Here is a 15,168-nt window from a genome sequence, read left to right as displayed (position 1 = left end):
AATGCATAGTGTAAACACAACTTGTTTAATTGCTGAAAATGTTTATTTATTCAAGATGTGATTTTAAAAGTATAATATCTTGTATAAAAGATTCTTGAAATTGTTTTTGTGACAATAAAACTTTACGAAAGAAAAATCTGTTCTTATCAGTTTAATATCTGATACGTCCCCTACCCGGGGACCATATATTAAATTGATTTTTGGACTTGGGAGATGGAACAGGGGCTTGCTCCGTCCACTCCACGCATCGACCCGGTATTGCAGTACCTCCGGGAACGGTGCACCCTCCTCTCTTCAGTGTTTAAAGTAATCCTTTCTTTCCGCTGCGTTTAAGAGAAATGTGTGTGTGAGTCTGGCCTGGCTTTGTCACTGCGTTGACATGCTGCCGGGACTCAAGCTTTTTGAAATGAACTGGAATTTTAGTCAGGTTGGGGGTTATTTGTGTGCCAGTTCCCCCATTTGCCACTCTGTGTATGCTATTGCTGTAGTAGCACACAGACACACAATAACATATCAACAGTTATTGTTGCAAAGTGTTTCTGGCCTAGCTGCTGCTTCGACTGTTCTTTTGTTGGCGGTAAAAAAACACACACACACACACACACTGGCGGTAGCTATCGGTCGGCTTTGATGTGGAAGTGTGGCACTTCCTGTTAGAATGGTGAGCCTTATTTCTCCACTTGAATGTAGAAAGACAAGCCCTACCGGGCCTCAACACAAAACTTTCTTCTGTGTTGAGGACAAGTAGAAGGGACACCCAGTGCAGAAAACTCTGATTTCGGTGGTTTGCATGTTGTTGGGACCGTCAGTGAGGGCGATGGTCCTGTGAAGGACTCCTTTTGCCCTGAGCCGTACAACTCATACTTACCTGGCAGGGGAGATACCATGATCAAGAAGGTGGTTCACCCATCGCGAGGCCTGGCCATTGCACTCCGGCAGGGCTGACCTATGCGAATTCCCCAAATGTGGGAATCTCGACTGCATAATTTGTGGTAGTGGGGGACTGCGTTCGCGCTCTCCCCTGATGGATTGTCAAAAGTAATAAGGGGGAAACAGATAGGGAGACGCTGCCTTCCAACCTGGCTGTAGTGACAGACAGACGACAAGAATTTCAAAGGTGGCTTAAAGCTATGCACAGCCAGTTTCTTTGCTAGTGCTAGATCACAATATCGCTCGTCAATCAAATTTGTTTCAGATTCAGCAGCCCTTGCTCTGATCAATGTGAAATCCCAGTCACGGCACATCTGCCTTACAGAACGGCTGTGGGCCAATAAAAGGCCCCAATCTTCTCCTGTCTTCTGGTTCACTTCAGTCTGCTGCAGATAAATCTGGTGGTTGAGGGTTTGAAGTCATTTTTCAGAGCTTGACGTAAGGCATGTGTCTTAAAGGTGCTTCGATCAAAGGGTTTGCTCTTCCGTTTTTAGCGATCGTCACTGAAAAGCAACGCTCGCTTGCCGGGGCCATGGGCGAGGAGGACTGTATGGGGAATGTGATGCCGGCCTTAGCCTATCAGGGGCATCGCTTCTCGGCCTTTTGGCTAAGATCAAGTGTAGTATCTGTTCTTATCAGTTTAATATCTGATACGTCCCCTACCCGGGGACCATATATTAAATTGATTTTTGGACTTGGGAGATGGAACAGGGGCTTGCTCCGTCCACTCCACGCATCGACCCGGTATTGCAGTACCTCCGGGAACGGTGCACCCTCCTCTCTTCAGTGTTTAAAATAATCCTTTCTTTCCGCTGCGTTTAAGAGAAATGTGTGTGTGAGTCTGGCCTGGCTTTGTCACTGCGTTGACATGCTGCCGGGACTCAAGCTTTTTGAAATGAACTGGAATTTTAGTCAGGTTGGGGGTTATTTGTGTGCCAGTTCCCCCATTTGCCACTCTGTGTATGCTATTGCTGTAGTAGCACACAGACACACAATAACATATCAACAGTTATTGTTGCAAAGTGTTTCTGGCCTAGCTGCTGCTTCGACTGTTCTTTTGTTGGCGGTAAAAAAACACACACACACTGGCGGTAGCTATCGGTCGGCTTTGATGTGGAAGTGTGGCACTTCCTGTTAGAATGGTGAGCCTTATTTCTCCACTTGAATGTAGAAAGACAAGCCCTACCGGGCCTCAACACAAAACTTTCTTCTGTGTTGAGGACAAGTAGAAGGGACACCCAGTGCAGAAAACTCTGATTTCGGTGGTTTGCATGTTGTTGGGACCGTCAGTGAGGGCGATGGTCCTGTGAAGGACTCCTTTTGCCCTGAGCCGTACAACTCATACTTACCTGGCAGGGGAGATACCATGATCAAGAAGGTGGTTCACCCATCGCGATGCCTGGCCATTGCACTCCGGCAGGGCTGACCTATGCGAATTCCCCAAATGTGGGAATCTCGACTGCATAATTTGTGGTAGTGGGGGACTGCGTTCGCGCTCTCCCCTGATGGATTGTCAAAAGTAATAAGGGGGAAACAGATAGGGAGACGCTGCCTTCCAACCTGGCTGTAGTGACAGACAGACGACAAGAATTTCAAAGGTGGCTTAAAGCTATGCACAGCCAGTTTCTTTGCTAGTGCTAGATCACAATATCGCTCGTCAATCAAATTTGTTTCAGATTCAGCAGCCCTTGCTCTGATCAATGTGAAATCCCAGTCACGGCACATCTGCCTTACAGAACGGCTGTGGGCCAATAAAAGGCCCCAATCTTCTCCTGTCTTCTGGTTCACTTCAGTCTGCTGCAGATAAATCTGGTGGTTGAGGGTTTGAAGTCATTTTTCAGAGCTTGACGTAAGGCATGTGTCTTAAAGGTGCTTCGATCAAAGGGTTTGCTCTTCCGTTTTTAGCGATCGTCACTGAAAAGCAACGCTCGCTTGCCGGGGCCATGGGCGAGGAGGACTGTATGGGGAATGTGATGCCGGCCTTAGCCTATCAGGGGCATCGCTTCTCGGCCTTTTGGCTAAGATCAAGTGTAGTATCTGTTCTTATCAGTTTAATATCTGATACGTCCCCTACCCGGGGACCATATATTAAATTGATTTTTGGACTTGGGAGATGGAACAGGGGCTTGCTCCGTCCACTCCACGCATCGACCCGGTATTGCAGTACCTCCGGGAACGGTGCACCCTCCTCTCTTCAGTGTTTAAAATAATCCTTTCTTTCCGCTGCGTTTAAGAGAAATGTGTGTGTGAGTCTGGCCTGGCTTTGTCACTGCGTTGACATGCTGCCGGGACTCAAGCTTTTTGAAATGAACTGGAATTTTAGTCAGGTTGGGGGTTATTTGTGTGCCAGTTCCCCCATTTGCCACTCTGTGTATGCTATTGCTGTAGTAGCACACAGACACACAATAACATATCAACAGTTATTGTTGCAAAGTGTTTCTGGCCTAGCTGCTGCTTCGACTGTTCTTTTGTTGGCGGTAAAAAAACACACACACACACACACACACACACACACACACTGGCGGTAGCTATCGGTCGGCTTTGATGTGGAAGTGTGGCACTTCCTGTTAGAATGGTGAGCCTTATTTCTCCACTTGAATGTAGAGAGACAAGCCCTACCGGGCCTCAACACAAAACTTTCCTCTGTGTGGAGGACAAGTAGAAGGGACACCCAGTGCAGAAAACTCTGATTTTGGTGGTTTGCATGTTGTTGGGACCGTCAGTGAGGGCGATGGTCCTGTGAAGGACTCCTTTTGCCCTGAGCCGTACAACTCATACTTACCTGGCAGGGGAGATACCATGATCAAGAAGGTGGTTCACCCATGGCGAGGCCTGGCCATTGCACTCCGGCGGGGCTGACCTATGCGAATTCCCCAAATGTGGGAATCTCAACTGCATAATTTGTGGTAGTGGGGGACTGCGTTCGCGCTCTCCCCTGATGGATTGTCAAAAGTAATAAGGGGGAAACAGATAGGGACACGCTGCCTTCCAACCTGGCTGTAGCGACAGACAGACGACAAGAATTTCAAAGGTGGCTTAAAGCTATGCACAGCCAGTTTCTTTGCTAGTGCTAGATCACAATATCGTTCGTCAATCAACTTTGTTTCAGATTCAGCAGCCCTTGCTCTGATCAATGTGAAATCCCAGTCACGGCACATCTGCTTTACAGAACGGCTGTGGGCCAATAAAAGGCCCCAATCTTCTCCTGTCTTTTGGTTCACTTCAGTCTGCTGCAGATAAATCTGGTGGTTGAGGGTTTGAAGTCATTTTTCAGAGCTTGACGTAAGGCATGTGTCTTAAAGGTGCTTCGATCAAAGGGTTTGCTCTTCCGTTTTACCGATCGTCACTGAAAAGCAACGCTCGCTTGCCGGGGCCATGGGCGAGGAGGACTGTATGGGGAATGTGATGCCGGCCTTAGCCTATCAGGGGCATCGCTTCTCGGCCTTTTGGCTAAGATCAAGTGTAGTATCTGTTCTTATCAGTTTGATATCTGATACGTCCCCTACCCGGGGACCATATATTAAATTGATTTTTGGACTTGGGAGATGGAACAGGGGCTTGCTCCGTCCACTCCACGCATCGACCCGGTATTGCAGTACCTCCGGGAACGGTGCACCCTCCTCTCTTCAGTGTTTAAAATAATCCTTTCTTTCCGCTGCGTTTAAGAGAAATGTGTGTGTGAGTCTGGCCTGGCTTTGTCACTGCGTTGACATGCTGCCGGGACTCAAGCTTTTTGAAATGAACTGGAATTTTAGTCAGGTTGGGGGTTATTTGTGTGCCAGTTCCCCCATTTGCCACTCTGTGTATGCTATTGCTGTAGTAGCACACAGACACACAATAACATATCAACAGTTATTGTTGCAAAGTGTTTCTGGCCTAGCTGCTGCTTCGACTGTTCTTTTGTTGGCGGTAAAAAAACACACACACACACACACACACACTGGCGGTAGCTATCGGTCGGCTTTGATGTGGAAGTGTGGCACTTCCTGTTAGAATGGTGAGCCTTATTTCTCCACTTGAATGTAGAAAGACATGCCCTACCGGGCCTCAACACAAAACTTTCCTCTGTGTTGAGGACAAGTAGAAGGGACACCCAGTGCAGAAAACTCTGATTTCGGTGGTTTGCATGTTGTTGGGACCGTCAGTGAGGGCGATGGTCCTGTGAAGGACTCCTTTTGCCCTGAGCCGTACAACTCATACTTACCTGGCAGGGGAGATACCATGATCAAGAAGGTGGTTCACCCATGGCGAGGCCTGGCCATTGCACTCCGGCGGGGCTGACCTATGCGAATTCCCCAAATGTGGGAATCTCGACTGCATAATTTGTGGTAGTGGGGGACTGCGTTCGCGCTCTCCCCTGATGGATTGTCAAAAGTAATAAGGGGGAAACAGATAGGGACACGCTGCCTTCCAACCTGGCTGTAGCGACAGACAGACGACAAGAATTTCAAAGGTGGCTTAAAGCTATGCACAGCCAGTTTCTTTGCTAGTGCTAGATCACAATATCGCTCGTCAATCAACTTTGTTTCAGATTCAGCAGCCCTTGCTCTGATCAATGTGAAATCCCAGTCACGGCACATCTGCCTTACAGAACGGCTGTGGGCCAATAAAAGGCCCCAATCTTCTCCTGTCTTTTGGTTCACTTCAGTCTGCTGCAGATAAATCTGGTGGTTGAGGGTTTGAAGTCATTTTTCAGAGCTTGACGTAAGGCATGTGTCTTAAAGGTGCTTCGATCAAAGGGTTTGCTCTTCCGTTTTACCGATCGTCACTGAAAAGCAACGCTCGCTTACCGGGGCCATGGGCGAGGAGGACTGTATGGGGAATGTGATGCCGGCCTTAGCCTGTCAGGGGCATCGCTTCTCGGCCTTTTGGCTAAGATCAAGTGTAGTATCTGTTCTTATCAGTTTAATATCTGATACGTCCCCTATCCGGGGACCATATATTAAATTGATTTTTGGACTTGGGAGATGGAACAGGGGCTTGCTCCGTCCACTCCACGCATCGACCCGGTATTGCAGTACCTCCGGGAACGGTGCACCCTCCTCTCTTCAGTGTTTAAAATAATCCTTTCTTTCCGCTGCGTTTAAGAGAAATGTGTGTGTGAGTCTGGCCTGGCTTTGTCACTGCGTTGACATACTGCCGGGACTCAAGCTTTTTGAAATGAACTGGAATTTTAGTCAGGTTGGGGGTTATTTGTGTGCCAGTTCCCCCATTTGCCACTCTGTGTATGCTATTGCTGTAGTAGCACACAGACACACAATAACATATCAACAGTTATTGTTGCAAAGTGTTTCTGGCCTAGCTGCTGCTTCGACTGTTCTTTTGTTGGCGGTAAAAAAACACACACACACACACACTGGCGGTAGCTATCGGTCGGCTTTGATGTGGAAGTGTGGCACTTCCTGTTAGAATGGTGAGCCTTATTTCTCCACTTGAATGTAGAAAGACAAGCCCTACCGGGCCTCAACACAAAACTTTCCTCTGTGTTGAGGACAAGTAGAAGGGACACCCAGTGCAGAAAACTCTGATTTCGGTGGTTTGCATGTTGTTGGGACCGTCAGTGAGGGCGATGGTCCTGTGAAGGACTCCTTTTGCCCTGAGCCGTACAACTCATACTTACCTGGCAGGGGAGATACCATGATCAAGAAGGTGGTTCACCCATGGCGAGGCCTGGCCATTGCACTCCGGCGGGGCTGACCTATGCGAATTCCCCAAATGTGGGAATCTCGACTGCATAATTTGTGGTAGTGGGGGACTGCGTTCGCGCTCTCCCCTGATGGATTGTCAAAAGTAATAAGGGGGAAACAGATAGGGAGACGCTGCCTTCCAACCTGGCTGTAGCGACAGACAGACGACAAGAATTTCAAAGGTGGCTTAAAGCTATGCACAGCCAGTTTCTTTGCTAGTGCTAGATCACAATATCGCTCGTCAATCAAATTTGTTTCAGATTCAGCAGCCCTTGCTCTGATCAATGTGAAATCCCAGTCACGGCACATCTGCCTTACAGAACGGCTGTGGGCCAATAAAAGGCCCCAATCTTCTCCTGTCTTTTGGTTCACTTCAGTCTGCTGCAGATAAATCTGGTGGTTGAGGGTTTGAAGTCATTTTTCAGAGCTTGACGTAAGGCATGTGTCTTAAAGGTGCTTCGATCAAAGGGTTTGCTCTTCCGTTTTACCGATCGTCACTGAAAAGCAACGCTCGCTTGCCGGGGCCATGGGCGAGGAGGACTGTATGGGGAATGTGATGCCGGCCTTAGCCTATCAGGGGCATCGCTTCTCGGCCTTTTGGCTAAGATCAAGTGTAGTATCTGTTCTTATCAGTTTGATATCTGATACGTCCCCTACCCGGGGACCATATATTAAATTGATTTTTGGACTTGGGAGATGGAACAGGGGCTTGCTCCGTCCACTCCACGCATCGACCCGGTATTGCAGTACCTCCGGGAACGGTGCACCCTCCTCTCTTCAGTGTTTAAAATAATCCTTTCTTTCCGCTGCGTTTAAGAGAAATGTGTGTGTGAGTCTGGCCTGGCTTTGTCACTGCGTTGACATGCTGCCGGGACTCAAGCTTTTTGAAATGAACTGGAATTTTAGTCAGGTTGGGGGTTATTTGTGTGCCAGTTCCCCCATTTGCTACTCTGTGTATGCTATTGCTGTAGTAGCACACAGACACACAATAACATATCAACAGTTATTGTTGCAAAGTGTTTCTGGCCTAGCTGCTGCTTCGACTGTTCTTTTGTTGGCGGTAAAAAAACACACACACACACACACTGGCGGTAGCTATCGGTCGGCTTTGATGTGGAAGTGTGGCACTTCCTGTTAGAATGGTGAGCCTTATTTCTCCACTTGAATGTAGAAAGACAAGCCCTACCGGGCCTCAACACAAAACTTTCCTCTGTGTTGAGGACAAGTAGAAGGGACACCCAGTGCAGAAAACTCTGATTTCGGTGGTTTGCATGTTGTTGGGACCGTCAGTGAGGGCGATGGTCCTGTGAAGGACTCCTTTTGCCCTGAGCCGTACAACTCATACTTACCTGGCAGGGGAGATACCATGATCAAGAAGGTGGTTCACCCATGGCGAGGCCTGGCCATTGCACTCCGGCGGGGCTGACCTATGCGAATTCCCCAAATGTGGGAATCTCGACTGCATAATTTGTGGTAGTGGGGGACTGCGTTCGCGCTCTCCCCTGATGGATTGTCAAAAGTAATAAGGGGGAAACAGATAGGGAGACGCTGCCTTCCAACCTGGCTGTAGCGACAGACAGACGACAAGAATTTCAAAGGTGGCTTAAAGCTATGCACAGCCAGTTTCTTTGCTAGTGCTAGATCACAATATCGCTCGTCAATCAACTTTGTTTCAGATTCAGCAGCCCTTGCTCTGATCAATGTGAAATCCCAGTCACGGCACATCTGCCTTACAGAACGGCTGTGGGCCAATAAAAGGCCCCAATCTTCTCCTGTCTTTTGGTTCACTTCAGTCTGCTGCAGATAAATCTGGTGGTTGAGGGTTTGAAGTCATTTTTCAGAGCTTGACGTAAGGCATGTGTCTTAAAGGTGCTTCGATCAAAGGGTTTGCTCTTCCGTTTTACCGATCGTCACTGAAAAGCAACGCTCGCTTGCCGGGGCCATGGGCGAGGAGGACTGTATGGGGAATGTGATGCCGGCCTTAGCCTATCAGGGGCATCGCTTCTCGGCCTTTTGGCTAAGATCAAGTGTAGTATCTGTTCTTATCAGTTTAATATCTGATACGTCCCCTACCCGGGGACCATATATTAAATTGATTTTTGGACTTGGGAGATGGAACAGGGGCTTGCTCCGTCCACTCCACGCATCGACCCGGTATTGCAGTACCTCCGGGAACGGTGCACCCTCCTCTCTTCAGTGTTTAAAATAATCCTTTCTTTCCGCTGCGTTTAAGAGAAATGTGTGTGTGAGTCTGGCCTGGCTTTGTCACTGCGTTGACATGCTGCCGGGACTCAAGCTTTTTGAAATGAACTGGAATTTTAGTCAGGTTGGGGGTTATTTGTGTGCCAGTTCCCCCATTTGCCACTCTGTGTATGCTATTGCTGTAGTAGCACACAGACACACAATAACATATCAACAGTTATTGTTGCAAAGTGTTTCTGGCCTAGCTGCTGCTTCGACTGTTCTTTTGTTGGCGGTAAAAAAACACACACACACACACACACACTGGCGGTAGCTATCGGTCGGCTTTGATGTGGAAGTGTGGCACTTCCTGTTAGAATGGTGAGCCTTATTTCTCCACTTGAATGTAGAAAGACAAGCCCTACCGGGCCTCAACACAAAACTTTCCTCTGTGTTGAGGACAAGTAGAAGGGACACCCAGTGCAGAAAACTCTGATTTCGGTGGTTTGCATGTTGTTGGGACCGTCAGTGAGGGCGATGGTCCTGTGAAGGACTCCTTTTGCCCTGAGCCGTACAACTCATACTTACCTGGCAGGGGAGATACCATGATCAAGAAGGTGGTTCACCCATCGCGAGGCCTGGCCATTGCACTCCGGCAGGGCTGACCTATGCGAATTCCCCAAATGTGGGAATCTCGACTGCATAATTTGTGGTAGTGGGGGACTGCGTTCGCGCTCTCCCCTGATGGATTGTCAAAAGTAATAAGGGGGAAACAGATAGGGAGACGCTGCCTTCCAACCTGGCTGTAGTGACAGACAGACGACAAGAATTTCAAAGGTGGCTTAAAGCTATGCACAGCCAGTTTCTTTGCTAGTGCTAGATCACAATATCGCTCGTCAATCAAATTTGTTTCAGATTCAGCAGCCCTTGCTCTGATCAATGTGAAATCCCAGTCACGGCACATCTGCCTTACAGAACGGCTGTGGGCCAATAAAAGGCCCCAATCTTCTCCTGTCTTCTGGTTCACTTCAGTCTGCTGCAGATAAATCTGGTGGTTGAGGGTTTGAAGTCATTTTTCAGAGCTTGACGTAAGGCATGTGTCTTAAAGGTGCTTCGATCAAAGGGTTTGCTCTTCCCTTTTTAGCGATCGTCACTGAAAAGCAACGCTCGCTTGCCGGGGCCATGGGCGAGGAGGACTGTATGGGGAATGTGATGCCGGCCTTAGCCTATCAGGGGCATCGCTTCTCGGCCTTTTGGCTAAGATCAAGTGTAGTATCTGTTCTTATCAGTTTAATATCTGATACGTCCCCTACCCGGGGACCATATATTAAATTGATTTTTGGACTTGGGAGATGGAACAGGGGCTTGCTCCGTCCACTCCACGCATCGACCCGGTATTGCAGTACCTCCGGGAACGGTGCATCCTCCTCTCTTCAGTGTTTAAAATAATCCTTTCTTTCCGCTGCGTTTAAGAGAAATGTGTGTGTGAGTCTGGCCTGGCTTTGTCACTGCGTTGACATGCTGCCGGGACTCAAGCTTTTTGAAATGAACTGGAATTTTAGTCAGGTTGGGGGTTATTTGTGTGCCAGTTCCCCCATTTGCCACTCTGTGTATGCTATTGCTGTAGTAGCACACAGACACACAATAACATATCAACAGTTATTGTTGCAAAGTGTTTCTGGCCTAGCTGCTGCTTCGACTGTTCTTTTGTTGGCGGTAAAAAAACACACACACACACACACACACACACACACACACTGGCGGTAGCTATCGGTCGGCTTTGATGTGGAAGTGTGGCACTTCCTGTTAGAATGGTGAGCCTTATTTCTCCACTTGAATGTAGAGAGACAAGCCCTACCGGGCCTCAACACAAAACTTTCCTCTGTGTGGAGGACAAGTAGAAGGGACACCCAGTGCAGAAAACTCTGATTTTGGTGGTTTGCATGTTGTTGGGACCGTCAGTGAGGGCGATGGTCCTGTGAAGGACTCCTTTTGCCCTGAGCCGTACAACTCATACTTACCTGGCAGGGGAGATACCATGATCAAGAAGGTGGTTCACCCATGGCGAGGCCTGGCCATTGCACTCCGGCGGGGCTGACCTATGCGAATTCCCCAAATGTGGGAATCTCAACTGCATAATTTGTGGTAGTGGGGGACTGCGTTCGCGCTCTCCCCTGATGGATTGTCAAAAGTAATAAGGGGGAAACAGATAGGGACACGCTGCCTTCCAACCTGGCTGTAGCGACAGACAGACGACAAGAATTTCAAAGGTGGCTTAAAGCTATGCACAGCCAGTTTCTTTGCTAGTGCTAGATCACAATATCGTTCGTCAATCAACTTTGTTTCAGATTCAGCAGCCCTTGCTCTGATCAATGTGAAATCCCAGTCACGGCACATCTGCCTTACAGAACGGCTGTGGGCCAATAAAAGGCCCCAATCTTCTCCTGTCTTTTGGTTCACTTCAGTCTGCTGCAGATAAATCTGGTGGTTGAGGGTTTGAAGTCATTTTTCAGAGCTTGACGTAAGGCATGTGTCTTAAAGGTGCTTCGATCAAAGGGTTTGCTCTTCCGTTTTACCGATCGTCACTGAAAAGCAACGCTCGCTTGCCGGGGCCATGGGCGAGGAGGACTGTATGGGGAATGTGATGCCGGCCTTAGCCTATCAGGGGCATCGCTTCTCGGCCTTTTGGCTAAGATCAAGTGTAGTATCTGTTCTTATCAGATGCTGTTTCGATCTTACCTATAAGACCCTGACTGCGATCGCCTCCTGCGCTGTCTGAGCCTGTGCCTGTCTGTGGCACTGGTTTTGGCAGTACTGGGAGGATAGTGTTTGTCTTCTGTGAAGTCAATTTCAACTTCCACATAGTTGAGGTAGCTCCATAGAAGACCATATTGTTCGAGCGAGCCTCCTCCTCTGGTGGCTAAACTGGTTCCTAACATCCAAGGTAAGTTTGGTCACTTTTTCTCTAGTTTTAAACTTTTGTAGGTATTGTTTTTTAGCTATTTATTCACTGTTTTAGTTGATTTTAGTGTTTTAGCCTGTGGTGCCTCCACCATGTCGGCTGCTAGTGCCGGCATGCGGAGGCACCACAGTGTCCGTTTTGCTTTCAAAGTAGTTGATGATGTGCCATTATGGATGTCGAGGCTGGATTTTTCAAGAAAACTACTTCAAAAAGCCTTAAACTTTACCCCAGACGACCTGAATTGTATCCTCACTTTACCACAAGGCAAAGGCTTTGATGTAAGCTTTCGCTCAGCAATTCTGCTTAGAGAATTTTGGACACGTTTTGAAAATGCAAGAGCCCAGTTTCCTGTGTTTAACGTTGAGAAACTGACTGACAATGCCTCCAAAACGGTCATTGTCAGGATGTTCAATGAAATGGTGAATGCAGATGACATATGTATGTGGCTGGGAAGACATTGCACGGTCAAAGGCCAGGCTATGAAGGTGAGAGATGAGGATGGTATCTGGAACTGTTCCTGGAGGGTTCCTGTCCAGCAATGGCAGGACCCTCAGGGCTTCCAGGGCCTGAAACATCTGCCATCCATGATAGTTTTGGGACACAACCGTGGTTACATTCATTATCAAGGCCAGCCCAAGCTCTGCCGCAAGTGCGGTGAGCAAGGACACCTTGCAGAAGCGTGTAAGCAGATTATTTGTGGAAAGTGTAGAGAGATTGGTCATACTTTCGAGGAATGCACCAATGGCAGAAAGTGTAATCTTTGTGGAGACAGCAACCATCTCTTCAGAGATTGCCCGAAATCTTTTGCCAACAAAGTTAAGGCAGCAAAGAAGGTCGGAAATGAAAAAGAAAATGGCGGACAGAATGCAATGGTTAACGAGCTATTTGGAGAGCCTGAGCCAGAAAATTCAAATCTCCCTCCAAATCCTGTGACTGGAGGAGAGGAGTCAGGTGAGGAGGGAGAGGGAGAGGGGGAGGGGCCTGCAGCAACTGCCCCTCAAGTGGAGAGTATGGAGGAGGAGGGGGGGGGTGCAGTGCAGGCAGAGGGCGGAACTAGCTCTGGCTCTTCTTGCTCTGGGAGTGAGAGTGAGAGTGAGGAAGTGCCCCTCCCCCTGGCCCAGCAGGCTAAGAGGCCATTATCAGAATTGTCTCCGGAGTCTCCAGTAGTCTTGGAGAAGAGGGGAAGAGCTGGGAACTTCTCAGACAGTTCATCTGTGGAGGAGCCCAGAGTCTTCCCCTCCGATTCCCCCAATGAGGCCTCCTTTTTAAACATAGCTCTGCAATCAACCCCGAAGGACTCGATGTTTAACAAAAGACTGCGTGAAAGGCCACCCCCTAGAGTCCGGAAGGGAAATGGAGCTCAACACCCTTACACTTCTCCAGTAAGAGTGAAGGAAGAGCTCCATTCACAAGAAATGTAACACCTGGTTCTTTTCAAGTGTTTTTAAAATGCTTTGTCTGTTGGTTTTAAAACATACTTATGACTTTCACCCTCTCAACTTTCCTTTTGAGAAGTGTGACGTTGAAAGTTAGAGCTCACGTGGTTTCATCTCATCTTAACCTTTTTTGTCAGATGTGTTTTTAAAACAGGAAGGATACCCGCTGTTTTTAACACACCAGTATTATTTGAAGGACGTGAAGGGCAGCACGCTAGTGGGAAACAGTAAAAGCATCCTTTTAACACACTTGACTTTTATCAGCTCACCAACAGAGTTTTCTTTTAACCTGACCTTTTTAAGACACCTTGGTTTCAAACAAGAGTTGTATTTTTTAATTAACATTGTTCTCTCCTATTGTTGTGCAGGAGCGAGTACCAGTGAGTCCAGCGCGCAGGATTGCACTAGGCAAAGCCACCACTCTTTGGCGCAACGTGAACCACCTGCTCTGCCAAACAGACTCCGGGACCTGTCAGCAATGGTGGCTCATGAGATCCTCCCAGTCAGGTCCGTAATGCACTCCCGGAGCTCAAAAACTCGCTGCCGACCAGGTTGTGGCGTCCCTGAGCTCGGCAAGGTATCGCTCTGGGAGTGCAGCGCTGCATTAGAACAGTGGGCACTAGCCGGCTCTTTACTAATTCCCGTGCTTGCCAGCAAGGGAGGTCCCACCAGCGTAGCTGGTCTTTCACACAAGCCGCCCCCAAAAGACGCCACCCAGACCTCCACAAACTTTCTGGCAAGGAAGCACAAGCAGATCCCCCCCCGTGGCTGTGATCCATACGGCAGCAGTGACGGCCAGAAAGACTGTCACTGCAGGCGGTGGGCCCAGGACACAGTCACAAAGAAACATCGCCTCTGTGTCCATTCGGATGAAGGAGCCGGAGCCCCACAGGAAAAGTTCGAAGCAGCGGCGGCCTGACTCTCCGGGAGAGGCAGGTGGGAAGGAGCAGCAGGGTGAGGGTCTCCTCTGAGCACAAAGACAGGATCCCGAGAGACCACATCTCTTTGGGAGAGCAGACTGAGTTTTTCTTGGTAAGGGCTCACTGCGCTACTGAACAACAATGAACTTTTGAGGAGAATCTTTTCCAGCTTCGCTCCAGAATTTAAAAAAAATAAAATAAAAAATTTGGCATGACTAAATATCGACACAACAATAAAACTTTCAAACAACCCTGTAAACAATTAAACAAATGCATCTATTTATCATTTTAATGCATAGTGTAAACACAACTTGTTTAATTGCTGAAAATGTTTATTTATTCAAGATGTGATTTTAAAAGTATAATATCTTGTATAAAAGATTCTTGAAATTGTTTTTGTGACAATAAAACTTTACGAAAGAAAAATCTGTTCTTATCAGTTTAATATCTGATACGTCCCCTACCCGGGGACCATATATTAAATTGATTTTTGGACTTGGGAGATGGAACAGGGGCTTGCTCCGTCCACTCCACGCATCGACCCGGTATTGCAGTACCTCCGGGAACGGTGCACCCTCCTCTCTTCAGTGTTTAAAGTAATCCTTTCTTTCCGCTGCGTTTAAGAGAAATGTGTGTGTGAGTCTGGCCTGGCTTTGTCACTGCGTTGACATGCTGCCGGGACTCAAGCTTTTTGAAATGAACTGGAATTTTAGTCAGGTTGGGGGTTATTTGTGTGCCAGTTCCCCCATTTGCCACTCTGTGTATGCTATTGCTGTAGTAGCACACAGACACACAATAACATATCAACAGTTATTGTTGCAAAGTGTTTCTGGCCTAGCTGCTGCTTCGACTGTTCTTTTGTTGGCGGTAAAAAAACACACACACACACACACACTGGCGGTAGCTATCGGTCGGCTTTGATGTGGAAGTGTGGCACTTCCTGTTAGAATGGTGAGCCTTATTTCTCCACTTGAATGTAGAAAGACAAGCCCTACCGGGCCTCAACACAAAACTTTCTTCTGTGTTGAGGACAAGTAGAAGGGACACCCAGT

At 48.1% G+C, this 15,168-nt stretch overlaps 17 non-coding genes and 1 pseudogene across 17 annotated transcripts; all 18 read left to right on the top strand.

Annotated features, from left to right (window-relative positions):
- Positions 1 to 99: 99 nt before the first annotated feature.
- Positions 100 to 289, top strand: LOC132956959 (U2 spliceosomal RNA). The gene has a single exon (XR_009666204.1). It is a non-coding gene; the product is annotated as a U2 spliceosomal RNA (small nuclear RNA).
- Positions 290 to 860: 571 nt separating this feature from the next.
- LOC132957188 (U1 spliceosomal RNA) lies at positions 861 to 1,024 on the top strand. Its single transcript, XR_009666404.1, has one exon. It is a non-coding gene; the product is annotated as a U1 spliceosomal RNA (small nuclear RNA).
- A 493-nt stretch (positions 1,025 to 1,517) lies between these two features.
- Positions 1,518 to 1,708, top strand: LOC132957408 (U2 spliceosomal RNA). The gene has a single exon (XR_009666612.1). It is a non-coding gene; the product is annotated as a U2 spliceosomal RNA (small nuclear RNA).
- Positions 1,709 to 2,271: 563 nt separating this feature from the next.
- LOC132957259 (U1 spliceosomal RNA) lies at positions 2,272 to 2,435 on the top strand. The gene has a single exon (XR_009666471.1). It is a non-coding gene; the product is annotated as a U1 spliceosomal RNA (small nuclear RNA).
- Positions 2,436 to 2,928: 493 nt separating this feature from the next.
- LOC132957407 (U2 spliceosomal RNA) lies at positions 2,929 to 3,119 on the top strand. Its single transcript, XR_009666611.1, has one exon. It is a non-coding gene; the product is annotated as a U2 spliceosomal RNA (small nuclear RNA).
- Positions 3,120 to 3,704: 585 nt separating this feature from the next.
- LOC132957224 (U1 spliceosomal RNA) lies at positions 3,705 to 3,868 on the top strand. The gene has a single exon (XR_009666437.1). It is a non-coding gene; the product is annotated as a U1 spliceosomal RNA (small nuclear RNA).
- Positions 3,869 to 4,360: 492 nt separating this feature from the next.
- LOC132956867 (U2 spliceosomal RNA) lies at positions 4,361 to 4,551 on the top strand. Its single transcript, XR_009666120.1, has one exon. It is a non-coding gene; the product is annotated as a U2 spliceosomal RNA (small nuclear RNA).
- Positions 4,552 to 5,126: 575 nt separating this feature from the next.
- LOC132957045 (U1 spliceosomal RNA) lies at positions 5,127 to 5,290 on the top strand. Its single transcript, XR_009666267.1, has one exon. It is a non-coding gene; the product is annotated as a U1 spliceosomal RNA (small nuclear RNA).
- Positions 5,291 to 5,782: 492 nt separating this feature from the next.
- LOC132957293 (U2 spliceosomal RNA) lies at positions 5,783 to 5,973 on the top strand. Its single transcript, XR_009666502.1, has one exon. It is a non-coding gene; the product is annotated as a U2 spliceosomal RNA (small nuclear RNA).
- Positions 5,974 to 6,542: 569 nt separating this feature from the next.
- LOC132957044 (U1 spliceosomal RNA) lies at positions 6,543 to 6,706 on the top strand. The gene has a single exon (XR_009666266.1). It is a non-coding gene; the product is annotated as a U1 spliceosomal RNA (small nuclear RNA).
- Positions 6,707 to 7,198: 492 nt separating this feature from the next.
- On the top strand, positions 7,199 to 7,389 carry LOC132956866 (U2 spliceosomal RNA). Its single transcript, XR_009666119.1, has one exon. It is a non-coding gene; the product is annotated as a U2 spliceosomal RNA (small nuclear RNA).
- A 569-nt stretch (positions 7,390 to 7,958) lies between these two features.
- LOC132957043 (U1 spliceosomal RNA) lies at positions 7,959 to 8,122 on the top strand. Its single transcript, XR_009666265.1, has one exon. It is a non-coding gene; the product is annotated as a U1 spliceosomal RNA (small nuclear RNA).
- A 492-nt stretch (positions 8,123 to 8,614) lies between these two features.
- Positions 8,615 to 8,805, top strand: LOC132957405 (U2 spliceosomal RNA). The gene has a single exon (XR_009666609.1). It is a non-coding gene; the product is annotated as a U2 spliceosomal RNA (small nuclear RNA).
- A 573-nt stretch (positions 8,806 to 9,378) lies between these two features.
- Positions 9,379 to 9,542, top strand: LOC132957187 (U1 spliceosomal RNA). The gene has a single exon (XR_009666403.1). It is a non-coding gene; the product is annotated as a U1 spliceosomal RNA (small nuclear RNA).
- Positions 9,543 to 10,035: 493 nt separating this feature from the next.
- Positions 10,036 to 10,226, top strand: LOC132957498 (U2 spliceosomal RNA). Its single transcript, XR_009666702.1, has one exon. It is a non-coding gene; the product is annotated as a U2 spliceosomal RNA (small nuclear RNA).
- A 585-nt stretch (positions 10,227 to 10,811) lies between these two features.
- LOC132957223 (U1 spliceosomal RNA) lies at positions 10,812 to 10,975 on the top strand. The gene has a single exon (XR_009666436.1). It is a non-coding gene; the product is annotated as a U1 spliceosomal RNA (small nuclear RNA).
- Positions 10,976 to 11,467: 492 nt separating this feature from the next.
- On the top strand, positions 11,468 to 11,563 carry LOC132956978 (U2 spliceosomal RNA; annotated as a pseudogene).
- A 2,942-nt stretch (positions 11,564 to 14,505) lies between these two features.
- LOC132956958 (U2 spliceosomal RNA) lies at positions 14,506 to 14,695 on the top strand. The gene has a single exon (XR_009666203.1). It is a non-coding gene; the product is annotated as a U2 spliceosomal RNA (small nuclear RNA).
- Positions 14,696 to 15,168: the final 473 nt, after the last annotated feature.

Source organism: Labrus mixtus, chromosome 22, assembly GCF_963584025.1.
Source record: "Labrus mixtus chromosome 22, fLabMix1.1, whole genome shotgun sequence".
In the NCBI taxonomy this organism is placed as follows: Eukaryota; Metazoa; Chordata; class Actinopteri; order Labriformes; family Labridae; genus Labrus; species Labrus mixtus.
The sequence above is the reverse complement of the archived record's forward strand: the minus strand, read 5'-3'. Positions and strand labels throughout refer to the sequence as shown.